The sequence below is a fragment of the Lycorma delicatula genome, chromosome 2, assembly GCF_047948215.1.
Source record: "Lycorma delicatula isolate Av1 chromosome 2, ASM4794821v1, whole genome shotgun sequence".
Lineage (NCBI taxonomy): Eukaryota > Metazoa > Arthropoda > Insecta > Hemiptera > Fulgoridae > Lycorma > Lycorma delicatula.
This window is the reverse complement of record NC_134456.1, coordinates 92,300,221-92,318,472: the sequence shown is the minus strand read 5'-3', so window position 1 is coordinate 92,318,472 and position 18,252 is coordinate 92,300,221. Positions and strand designations below refer to the sequence as shown.

At 30.4% G+C, this 18,252-nt stretch overlaps 1 protein-coding gene across 3 annotated transcripts in view; it reads left to right on the top strand.

Moving 5' to 3' along the window:
* Positions 1–18,252, top strand: part of LOC142320217 (protein FAM136A-like) — a 601,155-nt gene that overhangs the window by 218,506 nt on the left and 364,397 nt on the right. The window contains exon 1 of one of the 3 annotated variants that reach the window (XM_075357911.1): positions 1,037–1,156. The exons of the other annotated variants lie outside the window; for them this stretch is intronic. The gene's annotated coding sequence lies outside the window, so the exon portion shown is untranslated. Of the gene's footprint in view, positions 1–1,036; positions 1,157–18,252 lie in introns of those variants that run through there. 3 annotated transcript variants of the gene reach the window in all.

Here is an 18,252-nt window from a genome sequence, read left to right as displayed (position 1 = left end):
CTGAAAAATTACCTTTTTTTGATAGATAATTTGAAGTTAGATTAATTAGAAGTTAGATACATTAATTTTTATATATAATTTTTAGGTAGGTGGAACACATACATAATAATAATAAACAGACACAATAACAGAGTCATAATAATAACGGAATAATAATAAAAAATAAAACGTAAATATTAATAAATAATAATTTTCTAATCGAATACGAAGATTTACGAATAGTCGTAAACATCTTACGGACATGACGTTGCAGTCTCATTAACGTACAAATTATTTTTATTTATTGACGACCGACTAATATGAACGTAAAAATTTTTTATTTAAACATAAATTACACATTTGAATTTTGAATTAACATCTTATAAGAAATCCCTGATGATGGAGTAACAGCTCCGAAAGTACTTGGAAATATATTTTGAAAATTGTTGGTAAGTGGAACGTTAATTTATATAATAAATAAAAAGTTTATTTTTTTCTGTACCAACTAAGAATTGGAAGAAATTTTTCTAAAGCAGGGTCTAATAGCTTACATTTTGACAAATTAAGTTTATTTTTAGTCTTATATGCATGGAAGATTTAGTAAGTTGTTGATGAAGAAAATCAACGACTTTTAATATGCGATGATGTTTTATTATAAAAAATAATTTATTCTAATCCTATAGGTTGTAAACAACGTACATGTAAAAGAATAAAAATATATTTAAGTAGTGAATATATAATGTTATCTTATATGTAGAGTGTATCGTCGCGTTAACTGTGCCTGCTTTCTTAGACACATATTTTTTATTAATCTCTAATTTATTATTATTATTCCACACTTTCTCTGCCTTTTTTCCGGTGATATTCTCTAAACTCAGAATAATTTGTACCAACGAGATTAGGCTTGCTATTGTTGACTAAGTGCCTCTCGGCCAACATGGCACGTGTTAATTATCACGCTCTTTTAGATTAGCGCGTGGGTCTTCCACTTGATTTTCAATTTTTCAAGACTGTTGTGCAAAGTAGATGTTATTATTCCCTCCGCAGATATAATTATTAGAGTTATATAAACCTCTTTTTGATTCCAAATTTCCTTAATTTTAAAAGCAAGATCTGTACATTTCTACAGCTGTTTAATGTTGAGGTTGTTACTTAATGGGATGGCTACGTCTTTAAGGTAAGTTACTTTTCTATTTTGTCAACTAGTACTACAAGGTGTGATAAAAAAATACGATGAATGTAATTTTATAGCGGCAACTGCCAACGCTACATCCATATGCTGTAATTTTTCCAATAGCGTGATCAACTGAGACAGGCAGGGACAAGTTTAACACGTTCGAGCTTGCCAGTCAGCTGCCAGAGCCGCTAGAGTGAGGTTGTGTTTATCGTGTCTGTCGCGCAACATGGAATTTGAGCAACGCATTAACATTAAGTTTTGTTTTAAGTTGCAAAAGAGTGCAAAAGAAGCTCACAAAATGTTAGAATCGGTGTACGGCAATAATGTGGTAACTTTGAAGACTGTGTACAAGTGGTATGACCGATTTAAAAACGGAAATGAGTCTATTGAAGACGAGCAGCGTGCGGGACGTCCAGTAACCTCAAAAACAGTTGAAAATGTGCAAAAAGTGGAAACAATGGTTCGTTCAAACAGGCCAATGACTATTCGAGAGCTATCGGAAGGCCTTAACATCTCGTACGGATCCGTTCAAAGCATTTTAACTAATGAATTGCTAATGAGACGAGTGAGTGCAAAATTTGTTCCCAGACTTTTGAGTGATGAATAGAAGGAAAATCGTGTGTCAATTTGCACGGAGTTGAAGGGTCGTCTTCATGCAGATCCGGACTTCATGGCCAAAATTGAAACTGGAGATAAAATTTGGGTCGATGGCTATGACCCTGAGACCAAAATGTAGAGTTCCCAATGGAAAACAGTTCATCTCCTCGCCCTAAAAAGGCACGTCAGTCAAAATCCAACATCAAGGTCATGCTCGTTGTTTTTTTTCGATAGTGAGGGCATAGTGCGATCAGAGTTCGTTCCAAGGGGAACAACTGTAAACTCTGAATTTTATAAGGGTGTACTGCAAGGTTGCGAAACAAAGTACGAAGAAAGCGACCAGAAAAATGGACCAATGACTTCCTTCTTCACCGAAGAAGGAAGTGGTGATATTCCACTTCCTTCCACGGCGACGTGTGACACGCCGTGTCACACGTCGCTTCTCATTCGCGAGTGTTTGGCCGAAAAAAGTGTTCCTGTCTGTCCACATCCGCCATACTCACCGGATTTAGCACGATGCGACTTTTGGCTCTTCCAAAAATTAAAACTGTGCTTAAAGGAAAACGTTTTGACACCATTGCTGACATTGAGAGGGCCACGACCGAACAGCTGAAAGCCCTTCCGAAAGACGCCTTCCAGAAATGCCTCCAGTCATGGAGTCAACGTTGGGATAAGTGCATGCTAGCCACGGACAGTACTTTGAAGGAGATTAAATCGAATTCTATGTAACCTTATAAATTTGTTTTAATAAAACATTATTCACCGTATTTTTTTATCACACCTCGTATATCTGGCTTTTTACAGTTGATGGATTTTGCTGTTACATTTCCTTGGTTCCAGAAGATTTTTGCATTGTTGTTCTCCAAAAAGGAGGCTGGTTCATAAGTATAGTAGGGCTTATTTTGACACGCTAACGTGTAACTTTTGCAGAGCTCTATATGTACGATTTTCGCCACGTTGTTATAACACTTCATGTACTCTTTCGGAGCTAGAATCGGAGAGCTAATGATTATATGTTCTATTGTTTCATTGAATTGCATACATAATCTACATTTGCTGTTGATATTTTCTTTAAGAATAAATTTCTAGTTGCTACTGCTTGGTATAAACCCCTCCGTCTCAGAATGTAAGTTTCCTTTCACAAGCCAAGTATTTATGCTGCTTTGTCTATTCCTTCCTAGTCTAGGCAGTGCCTATGTATGCCACGCAGCTCTTTCCTTCCCCAATCTAGAATTTTATTTGCGATGCTCTCTTTCTTGTGTTCTACGTTGTTGATCCTGTTGGCTAGTTTTAATGACGTATAGTTTTGGTCTGCCGCTACGATGGTTTGATAGAAGGGGTGTTGCTTGTTATGGAAGTAATCCTTTAAGTTTTCGTTCTATCCGTAACTTAGATTTTTGATATCGAGTACTCCTCTTCCACCTTCCTTTCTCGGGAGCGTGAATCTTTCTTTTGATGAGTGGATGTGGTGGGACTTTTATTGGTAGAATATTTCTTTAGTGAGTCTGTTCAAATCGTCTAACTCTGTTTCGCTGTAGTTTATTATATCAATGCACACGTGAATATTGATTGGTACTGCATATGTGTTCACTGCCTTTACTTTATTTCCTCGATTAAGTTCTGATCTTAAAATTAATTTTAACCTCTTTTAGTACGTTTTCTTAAGTTTTTCTTTAATGGCTTTATGCTCTAATTTTATTGTCTGATCGCATCCATTTCAAGTTTGAGCAGTTGCCGCAGCTGATGTTCAGTTCCTCCATAAATCTTTAAGTCGTCCATATAGAATAGGTGTGCCAGTTTGTAATCTCCTGCTTGCAATTTTATATTGTAACCGTATCTTGCCTTCTTTAGCATGTTTGAGAGCGGGTTGATAGCCATACAGAACCAGAGCGCGGGCTCAGGACGTCCCCTTGAAATATTCTTCTACTTACATTTATGGGTCCAGTTTGTATTTTTCTTGTTCCACTGTTTGCAATTAGTATCGTGCTCCAAGCACTCATTGCATGCCTCAAGAACTTAATCGTCTTTTCATCAACTGGATAGGTTTCTATGACCTTCGCCAGCATGACGATGTTCGGCGCCGTTTTCTTCAAGTGGTGCAGTAGTAGTCGCTCTACGTGGCTTGATGCTACTCTTCAGTAGCATCACAGACCACGGGCGTCTTTCGCATATAAGATGAACGAGGACCAGTCCGTCCACATCCTTGTTGATCTATATTATTCGAGGCTTTATTATTGTTCTTCATTTATATGGGTTTATTCCTACTGCATTTTATATCTGCCTGCCTTCTATTACCTGCTTATTTACCTACCTTCTATTACTGCCCATTTTATACCTGCTAAGATAGAATGATACCAGCTGATCCAGATATGGATTACAGACGCTGATCAGACAACCGCTCACTCTACAACAGACGCTGCCTGGATTTTGTTCCTGTTTGGTCCGCGTGGGGTATTTTATTTCCCCCCCTAACCAGCATTCTGCCGAGCATTCCCCTACCGACCAACTGGGGATGCGCCTGATAAGGAACAGGAAACTTTTCACGGCGATTCTAAAATTATTATTATTATTTTTGATTACATCTTAGTGATGTTAAACAGAATATTTTGTTCACATATATAATAATAATAGTTATTATTAATTTTGTTTATTTTTATAAAATTGTACAACATAGGGTACCGCTAATACATAAGTCTTATCAGCAGGTTGCCGCATTAAAAAATTCGAATACAAGTTATTAACGCAGTACAACACAAAATAAAATACAATGATTAAAAATATACATATATCTTTAGTAAATAGTTAAAAAACTATCAAATACATAATTAATTTGGGATAGAAAGTAATAAAAAAGTAAATAAAAATTTATTAAATATGAGATTAATTTCTGAAATTATATTAAATAGAATTTATTAAAAAAAGAGTAAATATATTAAGCTTAAATTAATTTAAAAAAAGTTCACGTAAGAAATAGTACATTTATAAATCTGAATTTAGACTGTTCTTATGTATTACAGATTTCATATTATAATATAAAATAGAAAAATAAATAATACATAGATCATAATATTATAATAAAAACAGAAATAACAATTATTCGAATATATGCACAAAAAAATAAATACATAGTACAAAAATATTGAAAATAAAACATTAAATATTGAAATAAATATAAAAAAATATTACGTATAGTACCTACGTAATTAATATAAGGTACAAAAATTATTTTATAATAAAATGAAAAATTTATTTATTTAAAATCTATTAAAAAATTTCCGCTAATAAATAATTAAAAACCTTTTTTTCATATATTTTCTTTTTATCTGTTTCTAAAATATATGAATGCAATTTATTAAAATGGGTTGGAATTTTGATTTTTAAAGTCTTCTTACCATCTAGATTAAAATAATTTGGTACCATGTACATTCTCTTAGGTCGCAAATAAAGAAGTTTGCGTTTTACGAGGGATTTATATTTTGGAAAAATAATTTACAAAGTGAGAAATAAAGGTAACCTAGAGGAATCAACGTATTACAATTCTTATAATAATAATAATTACAAAAATAATAATCACATTCAATAATAATAGTAATAATAATAATAATAATAATAATAATAATAACAATAATATATAAACGTTGTGGAAAGTTCGAGTCATACCTTTTGATAAAGAGTAGGTAAAAAAGTCGATAAAAAATGTATTTCTAAAGTAAGAGGAACATCACGTTATTAAAATAAAATATTTTCGAAACCATACTTTTTTCAATTATTCGATACACATTTATTGAGAAAGCTTTTCAGTTGTGCAATCTGCTCATTACTAATCAATATATTTTATTTTGTCATTAAAAAAGAAGCGAAAATGATATAATGTAGAAAGTTTTCTCTATTTTACTCTTTTATCATGATTCTTTCTTATACTTTTTATAATTTTTAACGGAAAAAATCATTACTTGTAATGAAACGGAGTCTTGGGCAATCCTACATTTAAGAAAAACTTTTATTCCATCAAAATTCCATTACTCAAATTTTATATTTGATTTCTTTTATAAAAAAATTAAATTTAATATTGCCCAATAAAACTTACTAGTTTTATTCAATTACGTCAACATATTTTTAAAAAGTACAAATACATTGAAAATATATTTTATATTGAAAAGTAATCAATAATTGAAAAATATATACCGAAGAAGTAATATGTATTTTATTATTTGTTTAGGGTAGCTGTATCAATATAAATTTGCTGCGTTTATATCGTTTATATAAACTTCGTTGAAAATTTTCCTTATTTATTCATTTTTACTTTCCCGTCTAGATATCGCTATAGCAGAGCTATAAATTTAGAAGGGAAAGTATTGTAATCGGACCAATTTGGGCGTATGTGGTTTTCACCGCATTTTGACGTTTTTACTCCTAAGAAACCCAAAAACCGGATGGGAAGTCTCCGAATGTTAATATTTGTATGTACGTGTGTTGTGTGTGTGTGTGTGTGTGTGTGTGTGTGTGTGTGTGTGTGTGTGTGTGTGTGTGTGTGTGTGTGTGTGTGTGTGTGCGTGCGTGTGTGTGTGTGTGTGTGTTTGGTATTGGCTTCTAAATCACCTTATATCTTCAGAACTACTGGATCGATTTCGATCAAACTGAGATTTTATATAGGGGGGCATCAATGTCCCCACATATAAAAGTAAAATTTTTAAAACATACATATATAAAAGTTTCTTTAAAAAATATATTGAATGTATTAATGTATTGAGAAAGGTATGATTCTATACAATAGTAGAAGAACGGCCTTAAAAGCAACAATTATTTTTAGATATGTGGTAAAATGTTAAAATTTAAGTATCTAGAGCGTAGCCCTCACCGGGTTGTTCTAGTGGTGAATGCGTCTACCCAAATCAGCTGATTTGGAAGTCGAGAGTACCAGCGTTCAATTCCTAGTAAAGGCAGTTACTTTTATACGGATTTTAATACTAGATCGTAGATACCGGTGTTCTTTGGTGGTTGGGTTTCAATTAACCACACGTATCAAGAATGGTCAAACTGAGACTGTACAAGACTACACTTCATTTACACTCATACACATCATCATCCTCATTCATCTCTGAAGTAATACCTGAACGGTAATTCCCGGAGGATAAACAGGATAAAGAAAAGAACGTAGCCGTTTAGACACAAATTGGAAATTGTAAATTACTTCAGCTGTTTTTATTTATATTATCGAGAGGAAGTATCCGCTCCCCACTCACTCCAACACTGTTATTCAAAATCCACAGCAGGTGAATTTTGAAACAAAATATTTTATGAAAAATCGTTACACATATCGTATAAATTATATTTTACATATATCTATATAGATATATATATATCTATATATATATATATATCTATATATATATACATACAAAAAATCAGAGCAGCTGGCATTTTGAAACAGAAAATTTTATAAATAATCTTTCATACATACGTCGTTCCTCTTAATAGCAAGGAAATTTTTTTAAAAAATTCATAAAAGTCAGAGAATGTTGTTCCATCACAAACATTCAAACCGACAACTAACAACTAATCTCACTAAATTTCCTTGAATTACTTAATCATTTTTAAACTTATTTTATTTATTTATAATTGACCTGTCAAACAGGAAAAAATGCAATCACTTTAAAAGTAAGGAAATGATATTATACTAAAAAAGAAAGTCGATAATTCCTTTCATAAATCTCACAAATTTACTGGCAGATGGACTTCATAATTAATGTCATTTACTAATGAAAATTCATTGTTACAGAAAGTCAAAGCTAAAACAGCATATTATTTGCACATTATTCTCACTTGGATGTGATAATTTATGGGATTTTTTCCTCTTAGATGTTTTATATACACATACACCAAATTACTTAACATATTCTGGTTGTCAGTAGTATTTTTTTATATAAATTATCAATTAATATAACGAGCTCAGTCCCCGCTTCACTTCCCGTATTGCTAGCAAGCATGATAACCTAGTAATCTAAATTTCGTCGGCGTGTGTTTTCATACCTATTCAGTCAATTTAATATTAATTTACTATTCAAGAGACGATTCATTAATTCTGGATGGTTCTCTTAGAATTACAACAGTTATTTACTTATTTTTTTTTTTAGTTAAATCTTACGCTTTAACGTACGTCATAAAACTTGCACACACCCGTGAACACACATTCACTTATGTTTCTATGTATTTATCAACATTTTCCTGTGCAAATGCATATATGCAAACGAATAATAAAAGCTACATTACACAACTGGAGCAATGTAAAGATTTAGCAAAGGTAAATTGAACGCAATGAAATTTCTAGTAATAATTTCTTTATAAAAATATTACCGCACTATAAAAATCCGAAATGTAAGAATTACAAAAATTACACTTGAAAATTAAAAAAAAAAAATCTGAAGAAAACACTGGGCAGATGTGTATTAGTACGTTTTTTTGCGAAATAATTAATAAATTTTGGTTAATGGTAACCATAATATATCAAGTAATTTGGTTTATGAGTATGTAAAATATATCTAAGTCGATAAAAACGTATAAATTGATATATCCAAGCGAGAAAAATGTGAAAAAACTAAACGAATGAGTTGTTTTATTCTTGACTTCTTGTAATATTGAATTTTCGTTTCTGGCAAATAACGCTACTTGTAAAGTCAGATCTGCTGGTAGGTTTGTGAAACGAAGAATGGTAAAAGGCTGTACTGTGAATTTAAATGGCAATAAAGAAATAGATGCAATAAAAAAAAATTAAATTCTAGTGATGAAGAAGGTGAAAGGATCTATCGACAATTAAGAAATACTATAAATAGGAAGTGCAAATTAGCGAAAGAAGAGTGGATTAAAGAAACGTGTTCTGAAGTGGAAATAGAAATGATCATTGGTAAAATAGATGGAGAATACAGGAACGTTAAGGAGAAACTTTTGAAACATAAGTTAAAATCTAATAATGTGTTATATGAAGAGGGTACACCGATTTAGAATACGAAAGCAATGGTTGATAGGTGGATGGAATACATTGAAGAGTTATACGGAAGAAATGAATTAGAAACTGCTGCTATAGAAGAAGAAGAGGAAGTCAAAGAGGATAAAAAGGGAGATAAAATATTGGAATCTGAATTTCTTTGAGCATTAAAAGATTTGAATGGCAGAAAGGCTCCTAAAATAGACGGAATACCTGCGCAATGCAGGTGAGAAAGTGATAGATTGATTACACAGTCTGATGTGTAATATTTACGAAAAAGGGGAAGTTCTGTCAGATTTCAAAAAGAATGTTGTTGTCATGATACCAAAGAAAGTAGGAGCAGATAAATGTGAAGAATACAGAGCAATTAGCCTAACTACTCATGAATCAAAAATCTTAACTAGAATTGTGTACGTAAGAATTGAGAGGAGAGTAGAAGATGTGTTAGGAGAAGACCAATTTGGTTTCAGGAAAAGTATAGTGACAAAGCAAGCAATTTTAGCTCTCAGATAAATAGTAGAAGGAAGATTGAAGGAAAACAAACCAACATATATAGCAATTATAGACTTAGAAAAGGCATTTGATAAAGTAGACTGGCATAAAATGATCAGAATTTTAAAAAATTTAGGTTTCAAGTACAGAGATAGAAAGAAAATTGCCAACATTTACAAGAACCAAACTGCAACAGTAATAATTGAAGAACATAAGAAAGAAGCCGTAATATGAAAGAGAATCCAACAAGGATATTCCCTGCCACTATTACTTTTTAATCTTTACACAGAACTAGCATTTAACGACGTTAAAGAACAATTTAGACCCCGAGTAACAGTAGAAGGTGAAAAGATAAAGATGCTAACATTTGCTGATGATATAGTAATTCTAGCTGAGAATAAAAAGATGTAGAAGGAGTAGTGAACGGCACGGATGAAGTCCTACGCAAGACCTACCGCATGAAAATAAACAAGAACAAAACGAAAGTAATGAAATGTAGTAGAAATAATGTAGATGGACCACTGAATGTAAAAATAGAAAGAGAAAAGATTATGGAGGTAGAAGAATTTTGTTATTTGGGAAGTAGAATTACTAAAGACGAACGAAGCAGGAGCGATATAAAATGCCGAATAGCACAGGCGAAACGAGCCTTCAGTCGTCAGAAATATAATTTGTTTACATCAAAAATTAATTTATACATCAGGGAAAGAGTTTTGAAAGTATATGTTTGGAGCATAGCTTTATATGGAAATGAAACTTGGACGATCGGAGTACGTGAGAAGAAAATATTAGAACCTTTTGAAATGCGGTGCTATAGGAAAATGTTAAAAATCATATGGGTGGATAAAGTGACAAATGAAGAGGTTTTGTGGCAAATTGATGAAGAAAGAAGCATTTGGAAAAATATAGTTAAAATAAGAGACATACTTATCGGACGCATATTAAGGTATCCTAGAATAGTCGCTTTAATATTGGAGGGAGAGGTATAAGGGAAAAATTGTGCAGGCAGGAAATGTTTTGGAATATGTAAATAAATTGTCAGGAAAGTAGGATGTAGGAGTATATCGAAATGAAACTACTGACACTAGATAGGTAATCTTAGAGAGCTGCATCAAACCAATCAAATGAGTGAAGATAAAAAAAAATTAATCGAAATAAATAAATATATTTTTCTAATTTCGATATTAGATATTTTCATTTCAGTTGTACTAATTGCGTTGATAGAAAGTTCATTTCGTCCGTTCAGGCGTTTACCTATAGAATTTATCATCTTGCCGCTATTTTATAAATGTAATAATGCTAAAATTTCTCACAACATTTCAAACATTCTCTCTCCACAATAAATACATAATATTGGCTACTTTTCAACTTGCATTTGTTAAGTGATTTATTCTGGTAGCTATATGTTTCGGAGTTCCCAAATCAAGCGATGAGTTGTGAAACAATAATTTACTTGAAATAATTAAAAGGCATATAATTTTTAACTATTTCAGATAAATAAATAAAAGTACACAGAGCTAAATTTTATATGAAAATAACATTTAAAAAATATTGGTTTCCATTAATAAAATAGAGCTGCTGTAGAGAGGTTTTTAAATGTGTGGGCGTTACTATAACTAAACACAGAAGCTTTCTCTCTGTCTTTCTAAAAAAAAAATAATTTAAAATACATATCGTTGAAAGAATACTTCTTGAGGAAGTAGACTCTCCCCTCTTTATTCAAACTACTTCTTATATAACTGAGAATGTCGTTATCAATAAAAGAAACAACTTTTCCTCCACGTAAATAAAAAGGGAAACTTTCCACCCACATATTAAAAGTTAAAATTAATGTATGCAGCATTAAATGCTTTTTTATTACCATATTTCCATGTTTCTAGGGAAAATAAAATATTTTATCACGCTGTAAAAAATTGCAAATTAAGATAAAGTTAGGTTTATGATATTTATATGACCTGTAAAATATATAAAGATATTTTTTAGCGTTGCAGATATGTAATTTTCATGAAAGTTTACATCTGTTATGTTCATTCCGATAATTTTTTGTTTGATAAACTTATTTAAATTACTGGTCAGTTTTGCTTTAATTAAAAACAAAATTAAAAGAAATAAAGGTTTTCGTAGGATATAATAAAATATTTTTATATGTATTAGCAGAGAGCGATTTCTTTTGATAGAAACTAACAAAAACATGATTCTGAAATTAACAGCTAATAAAATAAACTTTAAATTATAAATAAACGAAGTTATTTTTAATCTTTATATAATAGAGACAAAATACTGTTGGAATTTTTGTTGGTATAATTAGAAAAAAAAGTTAAATAATTCACAAAATATTTTTTTAAGAGATAAAGTATGAAAAGATAGGTTTGTTTCACTTATACTATACCCTAATTACGAAGCTAAGTGGGTAAAATTATTTTTTTATTATTCTAGGGTGTAACTCTTATATTGACCCAAATCATTTATTTATATATTGTATTAATTTTTCTCTTCTCGATAATTTTAATGTATAATCTACGTTATATTCGTACTAAAGTAGAATTTGAAATGGAAAATGTTTTTAACACGCCTATTTTTTTAAGACTGTTCGTTGAAAGTTTTCAAATAGATAAGGTTATTTGTAGGATTATTATGAATGAAAATAACTAAATTTGTGCCTATTTACCAAACCATATATATAAATATCATTTTTAATTACTGAGTAAGGTACTAGTCAGAAAAAATAAATAATGTATGAAAAAATTAGTTAACCTCAAAAATTATTAAAAAAAATATTATTAAAAAAAAAAAATCTCTTTCGGCACGTTGGAAGGTGGAGGTAGATTTAACCGGTGCTAAGTAGGGGATAAAAAGATTTCCACCTTAAAGTTAAGAAAAACCTCAAATTTACTCAATACGACAATGGTTGCATGTAAAAAACATTTCACACGTTTAGCATACGAAAAGCCCCACCTTTTTACAATTCCAGCAACATTTTGGTCATCCCTTGCCGTAAAGGTTGGTCATATTAAAAATTGTTTCAGACAAAAGTTTTAAGTAATATTTAGAGAACTAACGATCACTTTAAACCGATTCGGTACTGTGCCAATTACGGGAGATATTATTCTTTTTGTCTTCAAAACCCCCTGGGCCAATGATATAAAAGAAGATTTACTTAGATACGTTTTAGGCCCTTATCCAAAGAATAGTAGTAACTATAAACAGATTCGATGTGTTACTTAATAAGAAAGTTATAGCGATATTTTGTATTTTTGAAAAAAACATTTCACCCATTTCCACCCCAGTGGTTCGATTTTGGCTGTTAACAAACTCGACCGAAATTTTGAAGGAACAATTTATTTAAGGAAAACGTTATTGGTGTAAAATTACGGCAGTTATCGTACCAAAGTGAAATATTTTATAGATGTATGTATATTAAAATTTATATATATATAATATCTTTTGAGCTGACGGTGGTTTTGGGGTCTGGAGGATTTGAAACGCGAAGATATGTCGACATTTTTCGGAAGTCGAATCATGGTACCCATTACAATAAGTAGCTTTTTTTATGAAATCCATCTAAAAACTAGAAGTGTTTTATAATGTCCAAGTAAAATAATCTCTTTGTTAAGTAATAACATAATCATAATCACTGGATTGTTGTTAGCTAACTTAATTGATAAAAGTTTATTTTGAGCTTTCAATTTGAATTTTGTTTAAAAGCTCTAAGTTTTGAAAGTTTTCTTGCAATTTCTGAATTTCTTTCTTTTATGTGTAACATATCCTTAATTATAGCCACATTGTTTTAGAAATATTGCCAATGTTTTTGAAATATCATGAGCTGTATATTAAATTGTCTCCTTCTAAATAGATTTAAGTCTAGTTAAAAAACAAGAGATAAATATTAAAAATTAAAAAACACTATTGCCAAAAAAAATTGCTCTTTAATGTAGTATAATTATTAATTATAGTACATAATTTTTATTAATTATTATGTAGGATAATTAAAGAGCGTGCAGGTGACAATTTTGTATGAAGAATATTTTTTTTTAATTTATTTAAAAAATACATCTAAATAGGTTCAGTCATTCATCATTTACGGTGAAATAAATATATATGAAAACATCCTAAATACATTATACTCCTTTTTGAGTAGTCGTGTAATACTGTGATTATTAGATCGATAATGTACCTGATGCGTGTAAAAGTTAGCCTTCAACCTACTAAAAAAAAAACCGTTTAATTTTAAATATTGGACGATTGTTTGAAGATATATTATAAGAGTACCTTATTGCCTCTATCATAACAGTGCTCCAGGGGCACCCTGTTTGTTACCAGTTGATGATGATTGTTCCTCGCTCGAGGTGCTCGCATCACCTCACAACTCTACCCTCACACGTAGTCCCCAAGGGAAGCCCATATTATTAAACAGAATTATTTTTAATTTATTTAACGTAAAGTTAATTATATTATTTCGTAATATTATTCATTTGATTGATTCGAATCATTCAGTTCAAACTCAGCTCACGCAGGGATAGAGGCTCACAGTTTACGGTTCAAAAATTATTCAATTCATTAAAATTCGTGCTTCAACCAGCAAATTTCCACTACTATATATATATATATATATATATATATATATATATATATATATATATATATCCTATGACATTCCCGGTAACGTAAGGTTTCCATCGCGGGGTTATACATCTAAATCGTTCAACTGTTGAGCTGCTACGGTGGAAAAAACATACATACATACACCCTAAATACATTTCATTTCTTTGTGTGCAATCGTGTAAAGACAGGAATTTGAGCAGTTATAATCTTTTCAACAGCTGACATAAAAAGGTAGGAACCTAATAACACAAAATTAGACTGTTTTCACACTTCTTATTTCATTTAGAAATAATTTTGGTTTTAAAATGAAGCAATAACAATTATTATAATTATTACAATTATTTTAATTTTAAGAAAAACCAGGTAACAAAGTTTTTTTTTAAGTGGTAAAAAACTTTGTTACCTGGTTATTTCTGTACGTATTTATTTTTCCATCTCATTAATTTATATAAAACAAATTACAAAATATATTAATTACATAAATGTTTAAATATAAATATATAATATAAATTTTTACTTTTATTTTTTTGAAATTTTAGAACCTTTAGGTGATTTTTTTCTCGCAAAACAAGTCTTAAAAACAACCTATATTTTTCTCTCATTATTTTATAAAAATGAATTTTTAACAGTATTAAACCGTTTTATAATAGAAATTAAAAAAAAAAATGTATCACCGGAGTGAGTAGTTGAAACGTTTGTATGAAATTATGAAAAGAGAAATTTATTTAAAAACCTTCAGCCACCGCTCGCTTTGTTTGTTGTAACAGAGCAGCTAACTCATTCGGAAGATGCAGTCATTGTCCGATGATGAAGTATTAGGAACTGATTTTATATGGCAATTAACCATACAAAAAAAAGTTATTTTATCGCATTATTGGGTAAAATAATATTAAACAATCATGTAATTAATGAAGTATTATTTTTAACACTAAATTTTACAAAACAAATTTTTTTTTTTTTTTAGACATATACGTACACGTATACAAAGAACGCGCGCGCACACACACACACGTGCGTTCTTTGTGCATTTGTAGTTAATAATATTGCTTTATGTATACATATTCTGACTTCTTCTAATTTTTTTTTCTTACAGAAGCTTTTAATGTTTATTTGAATTTTATACGAAATTTATTTACTTTATAAGAGGTATATTTTTACTCGTATATTTATATTTCAAGTTTCAATGTTTAAAATTGCGTACCTTTTTTAGCTTCATTCTTTTATCTCTTGTTCACGCGTTTCGGAACCAACCCGCAGGGGAAGTCAGCCGCCTTGTGACGCTTCCGGTCGCCACCCCCCCCCCAAATGGGCTTTAATGGGAGGCGTTTTGGAACCACTCCTTTGTCAAAACCTATTGTACTGATAGCTTAAATTTCTGTTAACCTTTATATAGCATTTACAACGCTCCTTCTTCTTGGGCCAGATAAGGCATGACGTCAAATAAATGGAAGGGCGATGACTAAACGCTATATAAAGATTAAATGAAACTTAAAGAATCAGTACAATAAGTTTTGCCAATGGAGTGATTCCGAAACGCGTCAACAAGAGATAAAAAATGAAAGCATGAGATAAACAAAATAAAAGAAAGGTAAGCAGTTATACACATAGAAACTATTATGTCTTAGCAGAAAAGATAATGGTAATAATATCTTAATGATAAAAATTTTATGTTTCAAGTAGTTAATTTATCTAAAAAGTAAATAATATATTTTTAAGATGCGTAGAGTAACAATTAATTTTGCTGCTGATTAAGAAAATGGCAAAGAAGAAATAATATTTGTTTATCTACATGTCAGCGGATTACTAACGCGTTTGTCAACCTTTGGCAAAGTCAGTTATGTTATGTTGACTGGAAATCCCATAGGGCTCCTTTTGGACCTGAACCTAAAGTTCTCACAATCTACATATTATTGTCCAAACAAGTTTTTGTATTTTATTTGAGAGAGTGTTCCATGTTTTCGTCTAATTTTTATGTTTTATGCAAATGTATCAGAAGAACCTTTACTCCCTATGTATTTGTTTTATTTAAATAGCTAAATGTTAATTATATTTTTTGGGATTTTATTAAAATGTAAGGGATCTATATAGTCTTTAATCTGACGATCCTATTTTTGATTTTATTCTCTTTTAAAGAATGTGACGAGAGCTAATAACATTAGAAGTTGATGTACATATAACTCAATAAAATAAATCAATAAATATGAACATTCTTTTTTTATCAAAGAGTTTTTAAAAGTGGCAAAAATATTTATTTTCTATATATGATGTATCATTGTTAAATAACCATTTGCCTAGTATAATGTTTTGCTTACTAATCGACATTTTATTGTTAAAAAATAACACGACTTAAAGAAGTAATCACTATCAAAAAACCCGATAACGCAGTTTCCTGTCACGCGGCTTTATTTCTGATACTTACACACACGTATACCCCGAAGAATCTAGTTTAAAATATTTGTAATTTTATTTAAATATAATACTTTTTTGTTTATTTAATTCAATTATTCTAACTAAAGCGCGCGCGCATACCGTATTTCATTCTTGCGGTTGTGACAGTACTAGCGGCTACTTTAATTACGTTTTTATACTTTAAATATTAGTCATTTATTTAATTCTACCGTTCACCCGTGACGTCACAACATAGCAGTCGACGTTTTTCTTTTATTTCTTTTTTTTTGTACTTCCGGGACCACCATTTGGTATTGCTTCAGAGGATAAGATGAATGTTTTGTAGCGTGCGAAAATGCCGTACCTGACCGGGATTCCAACCCAGGACCACCGGATAAAAAGCCGAGACGCTACCACTCGCGTTACGGAAGCCGGCATAGCAAACAATTACAGCAGTTGTACGTCACTGCTACAATAGCGCTTCTTGTGGTGAGAGAAGTACTATTCATGGAGTGTACCAAATAACCACTAGTTTATTGGAGCATTTTTTTGGGTTTGCGATTTCGCAAAAACCCCTTTTTTGCAAATTTTTAAATTGTTAACAAATGTGCTAAAGAAAAATAAGACCTTAATTAGGGGAAATCTCGAGATACTGAGTGTGATATTGCCCTACAGCCTCACCCCTTCATCTTTTAAATTGAAAATTTAATGGCATCAATGCCCCATATATAAAAGTAATCTGATGAAGTTTGGTCAAAATCGGTCCAGTAGTTCTGAAAATATAAGGTGATTTAGTGGGCGACACCGAACATACACACGTACATACGAATATCTGGAAAATTTTCATCTGGTTTTTTTGGATTCCTGAGGTGTCAAAACGTAAAGATCCGGTGAAAACCGCATTATGTCCAAATTGGTCCAATTACAATAAAGCTTTCCTTCTAAAGCGCTAGACGGAAAAATAAAAAATATAATCGTTATAAGAAAAATGTGTAATACTTTTTCAAATAAATAATATAAATTTTAAGTAAATTTACTTCAGCAAATATTTTTATTGTACAGAACAATAATAAAAGAAAATAGTTATTATTTTAATTTTAATTAAAAACGAGTTAGTTAAAGAAAAAGAAACGAAAAACAAAGAATTTATAATTTCTCAAGTTAATACAATTTTAATATTTGCAAAGTAGTTTCCAGTCGTTCCGGGCACTTTATATTTACATCTTCATTTTTGTTAAATATTTTACTTTAATAATTATCTTTCATCTCGTAATCAATTTTTTTCTTCTCTTTACACTTCACTTCACGATTTTCTATTGGATCTAATATTATATTTGAAGTTGTTATCATTATAAATTCTCTGATTTTATAAATTCTCTGATCTTTGTAATATACCTTATTCTGATTTAATCAAATAATATTTCATTTCCTCGTTAAATGAAAAGTAAACATTTTTAAATCTATTAAAAAACAGATTAATAATTCACGCATTCTGTAGATACTAATCTTACAAAATATTTTAATTGATTTCAATATTATTTAATTAATTGATTAAATTTGTTTAATATGTAATGAGAAATCATCTACGTTCTTGTGAACGGGAGTAATTTCTTCTTGTTTATTCAATTTGATTGAATGTAATTCTCGAGTGTTCTCTGGCAGTAGAGACTGTTGAAACCATTGCATTGATTAAATAACATCTATAAGTACAATTTTGTAATGAAAGTGAAATAAAGGCTATTAAATGATATTTCTTAATTTTTCCTACAATTCACGTTATATTATTACAAAATTATAAAACAATTTCAGAAAAAAGATAAATTTACCTAATGGATTAACTTTCATTTACTTTAATTTTAATGAAAATTATATTCAGTTTTTAAATACTGAATTAAATTCCATTAATAAAAAAATAAATTATTATAAATAAATTTGTGGAATATTGTAATTTATATCTTTATTATCAACATGAGAAGATGAATTTACACGAAACAGAATCATTCGTTACGAAAGAAAACGCCTGTATCAAAGAGTT